We start from the raw sequence: 15547 nt of genomic DNA, 5'->3' as shown, positions 1-15547 counted from the left end.
GAGATTGATGCTAAATTAAGTGGTTGTGTAATGCATTGTGGGCTTTCTTGTTGTAGCAGTTCTCATGCATTGGTTAGATAGTATAGGATTGAGGATTAATCATTGCTTACAACAAGTTAACCAGTGTGCAAACGCCCTAGCTTGTAACAAAAAACAACGTGTTTGGTAAATGTGTTTTTTTGGAGTGTTTGAATTATGTTGCTCATTTTAAGGTGTTTAAACACTAAATTTAGAAAACTCATCTTACCAGTTTTTAGTTTTTAAACAATGTTGCTCAACGACACTTTTGTAAATATGTTGAAAAATATGAGGCCCACTTGATTAGACAACACATAAAGTTTCATTCTTCAATTCCAATCAGGGTGCCCTTTACTGTAAATTCCTTAGACTTGTTTATGGATAAGCTTCCTTTTAAGGGAGCCCATTACAAATCTATAGTTTTGTTTATGGATAAGCTTCCTTAGACTTTTATCCTTACTTTGTTTTCTTTAACTCTATCCTTTTTATGTTTTTTTTTTTTTTTTTTTTTGAGCGAGTGTTCCGAAGAGATTGCCTTTCTTTTGGATAAGTGAGTGGCCTAAAGGGAAGGGGAAATGGGGAGAGTCAAACTAGTCGCCTCTGGTTTGTGAAGCATGTTCTAGGGCTGAGTGTACTATGGGTTACTTAGTTTGCTTTATATTCTCCTTATGCTATATACATCCAATATAATTCAAATATTATCCCTAAAATGATACATAAAAAGCAAGTGCACATATATGTGTAACACATTGATGGATATTCCCACAATATCTTGTTTTTTGCAAGGTAACCCTTGCACTTGTGGGGATGAATATCATTTTATTTTCTAATCTCATACATAATGGATGAAAGTCCAAATAATTTAAAATAAGTTTCAAAGGAATAAGTCTCTTTGAAAGGAGGTTTTTCTTTGTTAAGGAGAAGAAAGCTTATCCTTCATACTTTAATAGTGCTATCTTTAGGTATTTGTGAAATAGATAATGGTTGACTAAGTTGTTCAGTAAGATCTAAGAAGCCTAACAGCTTGAAAGAGAAGTATTGTTACCTGCATGCTGCATATTCTTTGTTTGCCCTGCCCTCTAAACAACCAATACCAAAATATTCTAGCAAACAAGCATTTCAAGAGCCATGCCTCGCAAATTTATTACCTATATCGCAAGGATGCATTATAAAGAGTGAAATATTTGCATGCAAGATTCTTACTTTGTACCTTCGTGCTTTGCTTCAAGACCAAGTCAGCATCTCATTTTTTCACTTATATGTTTAACTAAATTACTTAAGATCCTTTGATATTTTTATGTTGTGTCATTCACCACCCTTTAAAGAACAATTTGTTGCCTGATTATTGTTTAAATAATCTGTATTGCTTCCCAAATTGGGATGGAAATCATCCAATGGTAAAAGTTTTTAATTGCTTTTAGCATGGAGATTGCTTGTATAATAGCTTATGCCTTTATCTACTCCAAATGTCAATGGAGAAAAATAATGTGCTTTATGTAGGATTTGTTAATGGAGAAAAATAATGTGCTTTATGTAGGATCAGCTGATTTCTTGAATTGTTTGGAAATTATTATCCTTACGATTTTTTTTTTCTCTTGTTTTCTTTTTTTTTACTGTTTTAAATGCTTTTTCTTCATGATTTAGCTGTGAAATTTCAAACCCATCTCTCATGTAGATATTTATATGTGTATGTGTGTGTGAGAGAGATATATAAAGGCTCCTGGTCAAATCCATTATAGCATATTACATGTGTATGTGTGTGTCAAAAAAGGCTAGAGAAATAAAGGATTCCACTTGGATTGAGGTATTATTTTTAAAAATAACTTAGCAATTACATAGGAACAGCAAAGATCAAGGCTGGATTGAATCCCCAATTACAACAAAGTACTCTATTTAATCACGAGTTATAGATGTACTTCTTCTTGCTTTCCATTCTTTTAGCATCCCTTTTTAAATAATGCCAATAAGCTGCTCTTCAGTATAGATTTTCCTTGCATGTAGAATAGCATTCCTTTGCCCCCACACTATTAATGATCTCACAGTAGCACTCTTTGCAGTATGGAGCCTCGGATCGATGAGGAGCTAGAGATCTTGCACCCTGGTCTGCTTCAGACGTCATTGTTGACGCGACAACCATATCATCGATCAGAGGCCATTTGGAATGGCGAGGTGAAATTTCTAGTTCTAACAACCGCTTTAATTTTTACGTTGTCTTTGACTTTTAGTTAGCAAGTTCTTTCAACGTCCAGTTTTGCCACAACTTGTTGCTCTGCTTCCAAAGCTTGATGATCTGTACGTATGGCCTTGGATGGGCATTGTTGTTAACATTGTATGTACCAATGAGAATAAAGACAGTTTACTTGGTTCTCAACACTGGTTGATAAGGTTCAGGAAATTTCAACCGGTGGAAATTGTAGTATTCCCGGATGAGAAGGACCTCATGGGACAGGCCATTGTAAATTTTAGTAATGATTGGAGACGTTTCATGAATTGTGCTGAATTTGAGAAATTGTTTGAAACTGAGCATCATGGCAAAAAGGAGTGGAATGCTCAAAAAACAAATCTTGGCCCTAACTACTATGGGTGGTGTGCACGCGCTGATGACTACGATGTTGAAGGGCCGATTGGTGATTTCCTTCGCACTAAAGGGCAGTTAAGAACAGTTTCTGACATTGACAGGGAAGCAGCACAAAGCAGAATCAATGTTGTGGTAGACCTGGCCAATGAAATCGATATTACAAATGAAAATCTGAATGAGCTACAGTATAAATACAATGAAAAGACTATGTCCTTAAGTAGGATGCTTGAAGAGAAAGACAGGCTTCCTCGTGATAATGTTCATAGGATATTTGAAGAACAAGAAAAACTCTTGGAGACCAAGAAGAGGAGACTTGATTCATGGAGCAAAGAATTGAACAAACTCTTGCAAAGACATTAACTATAGCTCAGCTTGCAAGTGTGCGAGAACAATTCACATTATTAGGTCCTAACAAAAATGGATTCATCTTCATGCAGAACTTTAAGACAGTCAGCTCTTTTCGTAATCTTATATTTTCTTATTTTAATACTCTATGGAGCCATTATAAATATTGGTGGATTTAGCAAGGTATGGTAAAGAACTCCACTGATGCAATGAAGGATTCCTGGGCCCTAGATTATGCCAACATGGTAATGCTATAAAAAAATCATAAGTTTGTTACTACTGATTTCCTTAATTTAATTAATGTATTTCCTAAAAAAGTATGTACTGATAAGAATGGTGGCTGATTATCTACTAGTACATGTTACAGATTAGTTCTAGTCAATACAGAAAATGGATTTTGAAGAATTTTGTTGTGAAACTCGAGTTCTACTGGGGAAATTTTTTTCCCTCAATGCTCTGTTTAGGTAGACTCTCGGCCTAAATAGAGCATTGAGGAAAAAAAATTTCCCCAGTGGAACTCGAGTTTCAAAGACTCGAGTTCCACTGGGGAAATTTTTTTTTCCTCAAGGCTCTGTTTTGGTAGACTCTCAGCCTAAACAGAGCATTGAGGGAAAAAAATTTGCTCTGTTTAGGTAGACTCTCGACCTAAACAGAGCATGGAGGAAAAAAAATTTCCCTATTGAAGCTAATTACAACGCGGCAATAGGAAGGCCCCGTGCACCTTTCAATACACCATTGAAGCACTCTGATATATTGATTATCATTGCCCCCAAAACGTCTCCCACCATCATGTGACTGGGTCCACATATCCATAGACTCCCTCATTAAGTATGTGTATGGAAGATAATCTTCATTCTTTTCCTTGCCATCCTTCCCCATCACCTTCTTCTTATTTCTAATGGCCTCAATTTCCACCTGCTTAATGGTTTGCATTATGATATCAAATTTAACTACCTGAGTAGCATATCCCGCTTTCAACACCGCTGACTTTAGAGTCGAGTTCTGAAAATGTGTGTTGAAGTTGCTAGCAACATGTCGAAGGCAATATCTATGAAATACCCGTGGTCTTCCATCATCCCTTCTAGGCCAGTTTGCAATGGCGTTTTTGATACTGAGATGTCGATCAAAAATTATGCAAATGCCTTCGTTAGGTATCACGTGGCCAATCGCATCTCTGAGGCATTGTAAAAACCACCTCCAACTAGACCCTGACTCAGAATCCACAATAGCAAAGGCGAGAGGGAATACCTTGTTGTTAGCGTCGGTTGCCATTGCAACCAACAACTTTCCCTGATATTTACCATACAGATGGGTCCCATCAATACTGATAACCGGCTTGCAATATTTGAATCCATCAATGCTTGGACCGAAAGACCAAAACACATAATTCAAAAATACTGTGTCATCTTCACCGGTGGATGCGGTACGATAGAACACCTAGGTAGTCGGATCCTAATCAATATATGCCATTAGCAACTTTTGCAACCTTTGGTAAGACTCTTCCCAATTCCCAACCATCTTCCCAATCGCCTTTTGTTTCGCATCCCATACCTTGTAGTAAGAAGGCTTATGACCCTTATATTTCGACTCTATCATAGATCTGAGATGCTTAATTGGGGTAGTGTGATCCTTACATAACTTCTTAAGGATGTCATCTGCAATAAAATTATAACTCATTATTCTACCATCATTTCGTACCCCAATCCGTATACACGTGTGAGGACCCTTGTACACAGTGACCATCCATAGTCTGTGGAACTTGGGCTTCATGACTGCGCAGACATACCACTTGCATAACTCATCCATGCATTTCGCACAAAGTTTTGTCGTGGTCGATCTACTGATCATAAAATGTTTGTTTTCCTTGAGGGCACACTTTGTTAATACGTGCTGCACCTTCACTTTATTGGCAAAAGTCAAGCCTTTGCACAAATTCATCCCCTCTCTCCAAGTAGACACAAATGATGTCTCAATATGTGAAGGATCAACCATATTTTCCCAAGTATTTTTAGAAAATGACAAGACAGGAGGTGAGTAGGCAGGGATTGTGTCTGTAATGTTTTGGACACTACGAACATTGTCTGCATCAGGTTCACTACCGTCCAATGTCTCATCGTCATCAATGTCCCTCTCAAAGTCCCTAAAGTCCCCTTGTTCAATCTTGTCTTCAATCTCATCTCTATCGACAAAATCTTCACCATCAATGGCAATACTCTCATCAACATAGTCATCGTCATCATCATCATCCTCATCGTCATCATCATCATCATCCTCATCCTCATCATCATCATCATCGGTATGAACATCATCATGCTCTACATGTGTAAAATACTCATATTGAGCATCCGGAACTGTAACTTGTAAACTTGTTTGTGTTTGTTGGATTTCCTCAATACCAACTTTTGCACGTGGCTCCAACTGTATGTACAACTCAATGTTAATTACTTTAGGTATTCTCTCTAACTTGTCAAACATGATCTTCACATGTTTGTCTGTTTCTATCGCCATATACTTGTAATTAATTCAGTGCTTCAGGATTTCATTTGGCATACGATAAGTAATTTGTATGTTGTGCACAACAGGATTCTCATACAACTATTCCATAACCATCATCTTCAATTCGTCAAGGGTCTTCAACCTACGATCAATTTGGGTATAATAGGTCTTTATACCTGGCCCTTCAAATGGCAATCCCTTGTTCGCATTGGCATTCTTCAATGGACCACCGTGGTATAGGATTATATCAATTTCAGGCATTATGAACCTGTAAAGTCAAGTTACTATGTTAGTTAAAAAACATTTTCAAGTTCCCTGATCTAAAAGAAACTTGAAGCAAGTCTTTAACTTTCTAATAAAAAGAAGCGGCCAAGAAATTTTTTTAATTTGATTTTCATGATACAAACTGAACATTTTTTTCTAAAATTTTGGCTGTAGTACGACTATATTTAACAATTGGACATATACAAATCCATATGTCCTTCCTATATACAAGAAGCTAATTACAGTAGGATGGTATGAGAGGCAAAGACATGTAAAGCAAAAGATAATTGCAAACACAATTTTTTGTAACACATACAAAATTGCAAAAGATAATGGGGGACTAAATAATTGCAAAAGATATATCATATAATTTTGTAACACATACACAGCCAAAATTTTTTGTAACACATACAAACCCCCCTCCCCCCCAACAAAAAAGAATCAAGACCTTTTTAGTATTTCCAACATATTTCATGCTTAAGATATCAGTATCAACTAAAATCCCAGTCAACCATTTTATTAGATTCCAAGACTAGCTTTAATAACCACATCAGAGTGGACCTTTTAGCCTAATGAACACACGGTACACACTCATCTATATCTATATATTACTAAAAGCTGAAACGTAGCATTTAATGTTGCTAAGCTCACGTTAAGCCACATCAGCAGCCATGTCATCATTTTTTGTTTCCAATTTTTCTTATATATATATATATATTTTAAAAATTTCTCATTTAAGGTGACTTAAAAACTCCATTAATTAAAAATTACAATATCTTTTAACCATTATTTTTATTATTAATTTTCCAAAACTCTCCTTCCCTTTTACCTCTTTATCTCCCCATACTTTCTACCTTAATATCATTCTTTCTCTACCTTTTTATCTTCTTTTATTTTGACTCTTATTATTCTCAACATCTTACTATAAATTTGACATTTTCCTTTTCATTCTATGTATAGTTTTCTCACACAAAAAAGGTTACCTCTCTGTCTCTCTCTGTGTGTCTCTCTCTCTCTCTCTCTCTCTCTCAATTTGTTTTTCATTTTTTGTTTGATTTTTTTATTTTTATTGCATCAATTCTTTAGGTTGATGAAATTTTGTGTTAATTAGAATTCTACTTTGGGTTGATGTAATTTAGTTTTGTGTTTTAAGTTGTTATCTTTTATATTACTGCATTATACATATAGTATATAATACTATAATGTTATTATATTACATAGAATGACTTGGATAATTTGATGTTTATTACTATATATTTTATTTTTACTCTTTTTTCCTCTCATCTTATTTTATTCAACTCAAACCTACCTTTCTTTACCATACATTGGGGGAATCAATATATTTGTGTGATAAAGGATCATATAATTTATAATTTAGTTAGCACCCTTTGAATGTGTCTAGGCCCATAGATTGAGCAATTTGTAGACTTAAAGGCTATTGAGAATGAAGTTTTTGAATTAGGTCTAAAAAAATGTGAACTACTATATCATTTAGATAAAAACTTTTATCATAGATACATTAATATTTTTTTGCCACAAATTTAAATCACGCAAACTTAATGATTTTATATTATGTGTTAGCATTGTCTCTGCTTTTTCTTCTTCTTCTCAAAAATATTATGTATCATCTTTAAAGGATGCCAACAATATTGATCTTATGGGAAAAGTTACATAAAATATAGAGAAAAAAATGTTTTATATTACAATCTATTAAAAATGTTTTTTAAATATTTAAATCTTTCTATTTTTCATATCACTGACGTGTTTTACAACTACCACATGTTAACTTAAGTCTTAATATTCTTAAGTTGTTTCGGCAAAAAAAAAAAAAAAAAAAGGTTGTCACAAAAGAGGAGTTCATGTAAAGTTTTTTGCAAAATGAAATATCTGTTTTGTAAGGTCACCAAACGTGATGATTTGCAAATGATGGAACCACTTGCAACAATATTTGCATAGTTACATATTTCCAACTAAAAGCAATTGTGTATACTTTTAGTCTTCCAAAAACACACATCTACAAGTGGTTAAACGTTCATCTTGGATAGTTTTAACTTTTCATATGATTTTTCTTTTACATATTCATCTATTTTAATTTAGATTTTTTTTTCAAAAAAAAAAACTTTAATTTAGATATTTATAAGTAAACAATGAAATAATGATTCATGAATAAAAAATATATATATCCATGCATATTTTATATATTCATCTACTTTAATTTAGATGTTTATAACTTAATAATGAAATTTATATACAAGGTATTAAAACAATCATATTTTTACAATTCAAAAGGTCACAATTTCTTTTTTCAAAAAAGGCCTTTTACATTTCCTTGGAATTATTTTTATTTTTTTTTTTTATAAAACCTTTGACATACCACTAACCTAACCACTTCATACATTAAAAAAAATTAAGGCTCATTATTGCTTCCATTAATATATTATAGATATCTTAATTGATTGAGACCAAACTAGAGAAATGTCTTTCATATTTCCTTGAAAATTCAGAAAAGAAAAAGAAAAAAAAAAAACCCTTTGACATACCACTAACATAACTACATCTATAACTAATTAAGCCATCCATGATATCTATTTCTTATTGATAACCATAAAATTTACAACTAGTAAGGGAACATACAAAGTTATAAAGAATAAATGAAGGAAGAAAAAAAGAAATGAAATCAAATGTCAATTAATAACCGTTATTTGGAAAATAAAAAGATGGTCAAGAGGAGTAAAAAATAAAATGGAGATGGTTATACAGAGGACATTGAAAACTTTATAATGCAATAAAATCAACAATTAAATATAATAATACAAAATTTAAACTTAAAACTAATCAAACTCTAACTAGGGAAATTTTATATATATACGTGTATATATATATATATATATAATCATAATCTTCATACACGATGATTTAAAAAAAAAATTTGTTAGTTTTTAGACCCCTTAAAACCACAATCAGATTAACCTAGGAAATTAGCCAAGTGATTACTTAGTCAAATTAACAAATCTAGGTTAACACAAATATATCATATCAATGTATTGCAGCGGAAAATAAAAACACAACGATATGATAACCCAGGAAAACCAAACCGGTAAAAAACCTGGGGAGGATTTAACCTAGCTATCCTCAAGGTAAAAAAGCAAATCCACTAGAAAGAATCGAAGTTCATACAATAAGACTTACAAGCCCCCACGCTCGACTTCTTATTGCTACCCACCAGTAGAACTTACTAACACGACCACGTGCAAGCTCCGAATCCATGGACACCTTCTTTCTTTGGCTTTTGCAAAACACAAACACCCCCGTTTGTGATTTTGAGATCCCACTCAAAGGTTTAGCAACACAAACTCTCCTGTTTGTGACTCCAAGACCACCCTTGAAGGTTTAGATCATCAGCACCTTTGATGACTAGAGAAGACAGCAACTTCTACAATACCGGATCTTGAGATTCTTCAAGGAATAGCACCGGTAGAAGACATAAGAGAGCTTTTTAGGAACAAAACCCTAAATACAAAAGAGGCACACTTTTTTCTCTCTGAAAAGCCACATAAAAATGTGCTTAGGGTTTCCTTTATATATTGGGAGAAGTAGATTAGAAACCCTAATCCTTAATGGACTTGAACTGCTGTTTGGGTTTAATTAAAAATTCTGCATATACGACTTTCGATCGATCGAGCCTATCTTTCGATCGATTGAACCAGACAGATTATTAAATCTTCTTCCTACAGCTTGTATGTTCTTGAATCTTGACTTGAATCACCTTGAGCATTGTCTAATAATACCTATAGACTCTAAGATCTATATTTAGACAAGTTTGTGTTCACGATTTGCCAATTGTTCTAAACATTTAGAACCTAACAAAATTAATGAATAGTTCTACCTCTTATTTAATGTCTATGTTATGCAAATCATCAATCAATAAATATATGATAATGGTAAAAAAATGTTATAGACAAGATTATGATAAATATGATAAAACTATTTAAAAAAAAAAAAAAAACTCTTTATAAAGTCTAGGGACTAAAATAGTTTTTTTTTTTTTTCTAAAAAATTATCACGTGCAACGCGCGGGTCTGCGACTAGTTAGAAATTAAATCTGCTTCAAGATTGTGACTGTTCTCAACAAAAGCCCCTTCGAAAAAGAATAAGAGAACCTCTGCTATTCTGTACAGACACTTTGGTAATGATTCCGTGATTAGTCATTACAAGATTAAAGTCCATAATATTTTTTTCACACATACACATCTATATTAACTTGTACTAGAAGTAGATAACTTATTTTCTAACCTTTTATCAAAAAGAAGTAGAGAGCTTATTATTGAACAAAAGGAAGATACCAGAACCTTGATTACCTTAAAGTCTAATTTCTAACCTTGCTATTGGACAAATATTTACTTCTTACATGCTTGAAAGCAGGTTAAAGTTGATCTTAAGAGGAATTTCCAATACGCTAAGGGCTGACTCACTAAGAAAAAACAATCAAAAGTTTTCCAATACGTTAACCTAGTATATTTTGCACTTCATGTTGTTCTTTTAGCATCACCTCTCCAGCCCGGAAAGATTTAACAAAATTAAAATTTTAAAAATAAATAACAATAGCAAGTTTGCAACTGCTATGGAAAAGGCTAGCAGCATGTTTAACCCATTAATCAAATACAAAGAACCATTTGGTAGAAAACTACAACTAATACTGTTAGGTTCTAAAGTCTTAGGATTTTATGTATTTAGAACTCTAATTTGTATTGTTGGCAAACCATGATCAAAACAATGTTTTAGAAGTATTTTTAGTCTAGCTCAAAGTTGTGATTTTATGTAAAGTTGGAATCGAGTTAAAGCGGAAGCATTGTGCCTTTCGGCCTGGCTCGATCGATCGAAAGACAGGCTCGATCGATCGAAGATCGGGCAGAATGCTTTTCTGCAGATTCGTCCAACTCAGCCCTAAGTGTTTTAGAACGTTTTTAGGGTTTCTTATTTGTCCTAAGTATAAAAGGCAAACCCTAGCCATGTTTTAGTGTTGCTCATAATTGCGGTTTGTGTAAATCTCTTGTGAGATCTAGAGGAGCTTTCCTTTACACAAACTTAGGGTTTTCAAGGAGAAGATTTATCTATGCCTTGATGATCAATTCAGTTGCTGCCATTGAAGTTTAAAGAAAACACAAGTGGGTGTGCTTATATCTGGTGGTGAATCCAAGAAAGAATGAGTCCGTGGATTCGGAGCTTGCACGTGGTCGTGTCAGTAAGTTCTACTGGTGGGTAGCAATAAGAAGTCGAGCGTGGGGGCTTGTAAGTCTTATTGTATGAACTTCGATTCTTTCAAGATAGTGGATTTAAGTTTACCTTGAAGATAGCTAGGTCAAATCCTCCCCAAGTTTTTACCGGTTTGGTTTCCTGGGTGATCATATCGTGTGTTATTTATTTTCCGCTGCTTTGCATGATTTGATTTTTATTTTTGTGATAACCTAGACTTGTTTAATTGGACTAAGTAACAACTTGGCTAATTACCTAGGTTAAATCAATTATTTAAGGGGTCTAAAAACTATCAAATACCCATGGACCGAAAGACACTAAGAACCATTGGAAAGTTTTCTTAGTGGCAAAACCCATAGACAACTAATACCCAACTACAATAACAATCAAATCAGAAAACCCTTACCTGAGATATGAAATTGTTGCAAGGGAAGAGCAATGAAAGAGGCAATGTGGTGAGTGAGAGTGAGAGGTGTGAGAGTTAGTGAGGCTGAGTGTATGAGTGAGAGTTGAGGATGCTCTGTTTTTGGGTGAGAGGTTAGTGAGGCTGAGTGTAGGACTATATAAATTTCTGTAGAACGCGTGTTTTATTGATTCAGTCTCAGAAAAACTCAAGTCTTATAGACTCGAGTTCTATTCAAATTTTAATTAAGAAGTAGGCGTGTGTTTAATTGAATCTCGAGTCTTAAAGACTCAATTTTTGCTATGTAAAAATCGAGTCTTTAAGACTCGAGATCTACATAGCAGTTTTTAGCGAACTCAGCAGTTCACAACAACTACAAAGCGAGTTTATAAAACTCAATTTTTAATTGAATCTCGAGTTTTTAAAACTTGAGATGTTACTTTTCTTAAAACTTTGAAACGGTTCCTAACTTACTACTTTGAATCTCTATTAACAGCTACTCTGCAAATTCCCTCCAAATACATTCTTTATTTTTAATATATTTTTTCCCTAGCTGTTTTCTTAGCATGTATCATGAGCAAGGACTAAGGAGTTGGTTGATATGATAATCATAATATGTTCTAGATGCTTATATCGCAAGTTCGCATACGGTTCCTTAGCTGTTTTCTTAGCATGTATCGTGAGTAAGAAGTCCTAGTACTAGAATTTTAAAAAGTTCTAACATTAGGTGGATGGGGATTTTTTTTTTTTTTTTTTTTTTGGCAGATATGTTTTCAAAAAAGGATTCAGTCTTTTTCCTTAAACTTTCCAATTTGTTTGCAGAAAGCATGCATGTCTATGTATGGCCAATTCTATTACAACAATTGGAACAATGATCTTGACATAAAAATCTTTGGTCAGATGCTTAAGTCCGCGGGCAATAAGAACTTCGCCATCACATGAGGAGCAAGTATTGTATGCTTAAAAAGGAAGCCAACATGATGAAAGCCATATTTAATGAGCGCCGGAGATGACAAAGAGACATTGGCCATTGTCTCTCTAGTTAGATTGAAAGAACCCTAGTGGAGAAGTGGAATAATTAGCAACTTCTTTTGATGTATACATTTTCTAACATAAGAAAGTTATTTTGCTAAGATATATATCTTTTTCTCTATCACACAGTTGGAAGTATTTTTTATTCTATATAGTTTAATGTTTAAAGAGGAGATATTTGTTTATACACGTGGAAAATTTTAGCAAGTTGTGATTCTACATAACCAGGTCTCTCTTTTTATTGTTTTTAGAGAGTCACAACCTAGATTCTTCTACTTCTTTTTTTTCACATACATGGAAATAGAATTGGATGCCAAAGTTATTTTTTGATTCTTTAAATTCTAAAAATTCTAAATCAATTGGTAACAATCTGTTATTATTTGGGAATATAATTAATAAACTAATTGAATTAAGAAAAGCCACGTTCTCTTTCTCACATACTCTCTCTTTCCTCACCACTTCCTTTCTCTCCCTAAACTCAAACCACTTTACCAACTAGAGTATTGATCTTTAAATCTAATTTACAATCACAATGAAACAACCAATGAACATACTAAGCCATGTTGACAAGCAGCAACCCCAGAATCACATCTTACTTGCTCCCCCTGAACTACATGTAGATTTTCTGCACAAACCAAAGAACAAACAGGAGACGAACTGTGTCATAGAAAGAGAAAAGGAAGAAGAGACTATAAAATTCAGCAATGTGCATAATAAGTACCCTGCATGCCTGTTCCCAAGAATACAATCTAAACATTGATAATTAAGTTGCATATATGCAGACAACCTTCAATGATTTCTTGGAGCACTCTTAATTGCTAATAATATTTTCTTCGGGACTATAAAATGGTACTTGTTTCAGATAAAGTAGAGATTCAGGGAATATAACATGGTACTTATTTCAGATAAGTAGAGAGTTTCAGGACTACTCAACCAATGAATTGTATAATCTTAGTACATTTCATAGTACAAAGTGTTAGGTCCTAAGTGTAGGACTTTATGTATTTAGAACTCTAATTTGTATTGTTGGCAAACCATGATCAAAACAATGTGTTTAGAAGTGTTGGAATCGAGTGTAAAGCAGAAAGCACTGTGGCTTTTGGCCTGGCTCGATCGATCGAAGCTTAGGCTTGACCGATCGAAGCTCGGGCAGATCGCTTTTCTGCAGAATTTTCCAACTCAACCCTAGTTGTTTTTAAAACGTTTTTAGGGTTTCTTATTTGTCCTAAGTATAAAAGGCAAACCCTAGCCACGTTTTAGTGTTGCTCATATTGCGGTTTGTGTAAATCTCTTGTGAGATCTAGAGGAGTTTTCCTTTACACAAACTTAGGGTTTTCAAGGAGGAGATATTCTCTACACCTTGATGATCAAAACAGTTGCTGCCATTAAAGCTTAAAGAATACACAAGCGGGGGTGCTTGTAGCTGGTGGGAATCCAAGAAAGAAAGAGTCCGTGGATTAGGAGCTTGCACGTGGTCGTGTCAGTAAGTTCTACTGGTTGGTAGCATTAGGAAGTCAAGTGGGGGTGCTTGTAAGTCCTTTTGTATGAACTTCGATTCTTTCAAGATAGTGGATTCAAGTTTACCTTGAGGATAGCTAGGTCAAATCCTCCCCAGGTTTTTACCGGTTTGGTTTCCTAGGTGATCATATCGTGTGTTATTTATTTTCCGCTGCTTTGCATGATTTGATCTTTATTATTGTGATAACCTAGACTTGTTTAATTGGACTAAGTAACAACTTGGCTAATTAATTAGGTTTAATCAATTGTTTAAGGGGTCTAAAAACTGTCACAAAGTGTCCAATCTGACTATAGAAATCAAACCCAAGACCTCTTGAGATCCATAAGATCTTGGTTTTGAAACTTCTAGCAAGTATATTGAGGTCATCCCCAAGGGATTTTCCCCTTGTAATTACCGTGTGTGTGTGTGATACAGAGGGAAGACATACACCTAAGAAAATGGTCAAGTGCTCAAAGAGTTATGCACACCCTCATTAGCAATTAATAAATAAAATGATTAAGGACAAAACTTAGGTACAATACCTTAGGTGCTGTTCCTTAAGTTCTCCACTTAAGATTAAGCCATGTGGCTACTTAACTAAAAAATACATTTCCATCCCATGAGAAAAAATCTACATGACAAAATCTTAAGAGGAGATCTAAAGAACAGCACCTAAGTACTGTACCTAAGTCTTGCTCAATCATTAATGATTTAAATATTAAAACCTCATAATCAGTCTATTATTTGGAAAGGCATATGCATAAACTAGTGTGTCCAATCAAACAAATCAGTAAGAACATCCTTCACCTAGGAATATCCATACTTTCCATCACAGTTTACACCCTATAACGAATTTGGCAGCTACTTTCCATAAGACAAACATCAAATGAAGTGGTACTTCAAAGATCAGTTTTTTTAGAGAAGAGTCTCAATCAAATCTACCATCAATAACAAACCAAAACTTAGGAAACCCCTCCGCTTCATTTTCCTACTTTGACAAAGAAATTGCAAGGAAGAACATCAGAAGCATTTCAGTGATGCTGCACCAATGCTGCTAGACATTAAACTCTCTCAACAAAAAAATTAATTAATTAATTAAATCACCATAATCCAGGTCCCAAGGAATGATTTTCGTCACAACAATGTTTATTTTCATATTAAAGGTTCAATCAAGCAATGTCTCCAATTAAACCTCTCTCCAAGCCCACAATTCTACCAACTTCCAACAGCAACTTACAATATTCAACAAGCCTTCAAAGGAACTCTCTTCAAAATATGAAGTCCACAAAAGAAATTCTTATCATGAAGCATCTCTCATTCTGAAGTGTTTCTATTCTATCTCAATTTTTATCTATTCATATCAACTAAATCCATACTACAAATGAAATATCATAAGCAGGAAAAAATCAGTTGATTTACATTCACATATGCAAGGCACCAAGTTTTCTACTTTTATTGATGCTGTCCACAACAAGTACAGCAGCAAAGGTGGTAAAGCAACTAAAATAGAGCAAGGTGGAAACAGAAAAAAGAAAAGAGAACAACATATGCCACGACAAGTGAAGAAATTAATTAGGATTGTATCTAAACCCAGAGAGAGAAAGGGTATACACAAAACTCTCACAGAAGGAAGGGATGAGGTATATAAATTCTTAATTAA

Source organism: Quercus robur, chromosome 12 (genome assembly GCF_932294415.1).
Source record: "Quercus robur chromosome 12, dhQueRobu3.1, whole genome shotgun sequence".
Lineage (NCBI taxonomy): Eukaryota > Viridiplantae > Streptophyta > Magnoliopsida > Fagales > Fagaceae > Quercus > Quercus robur.
The sequence above is the reverse complement of the archived record's forward strand: the minus strand, read 5'-3'. Positions refer to the sequence as shown.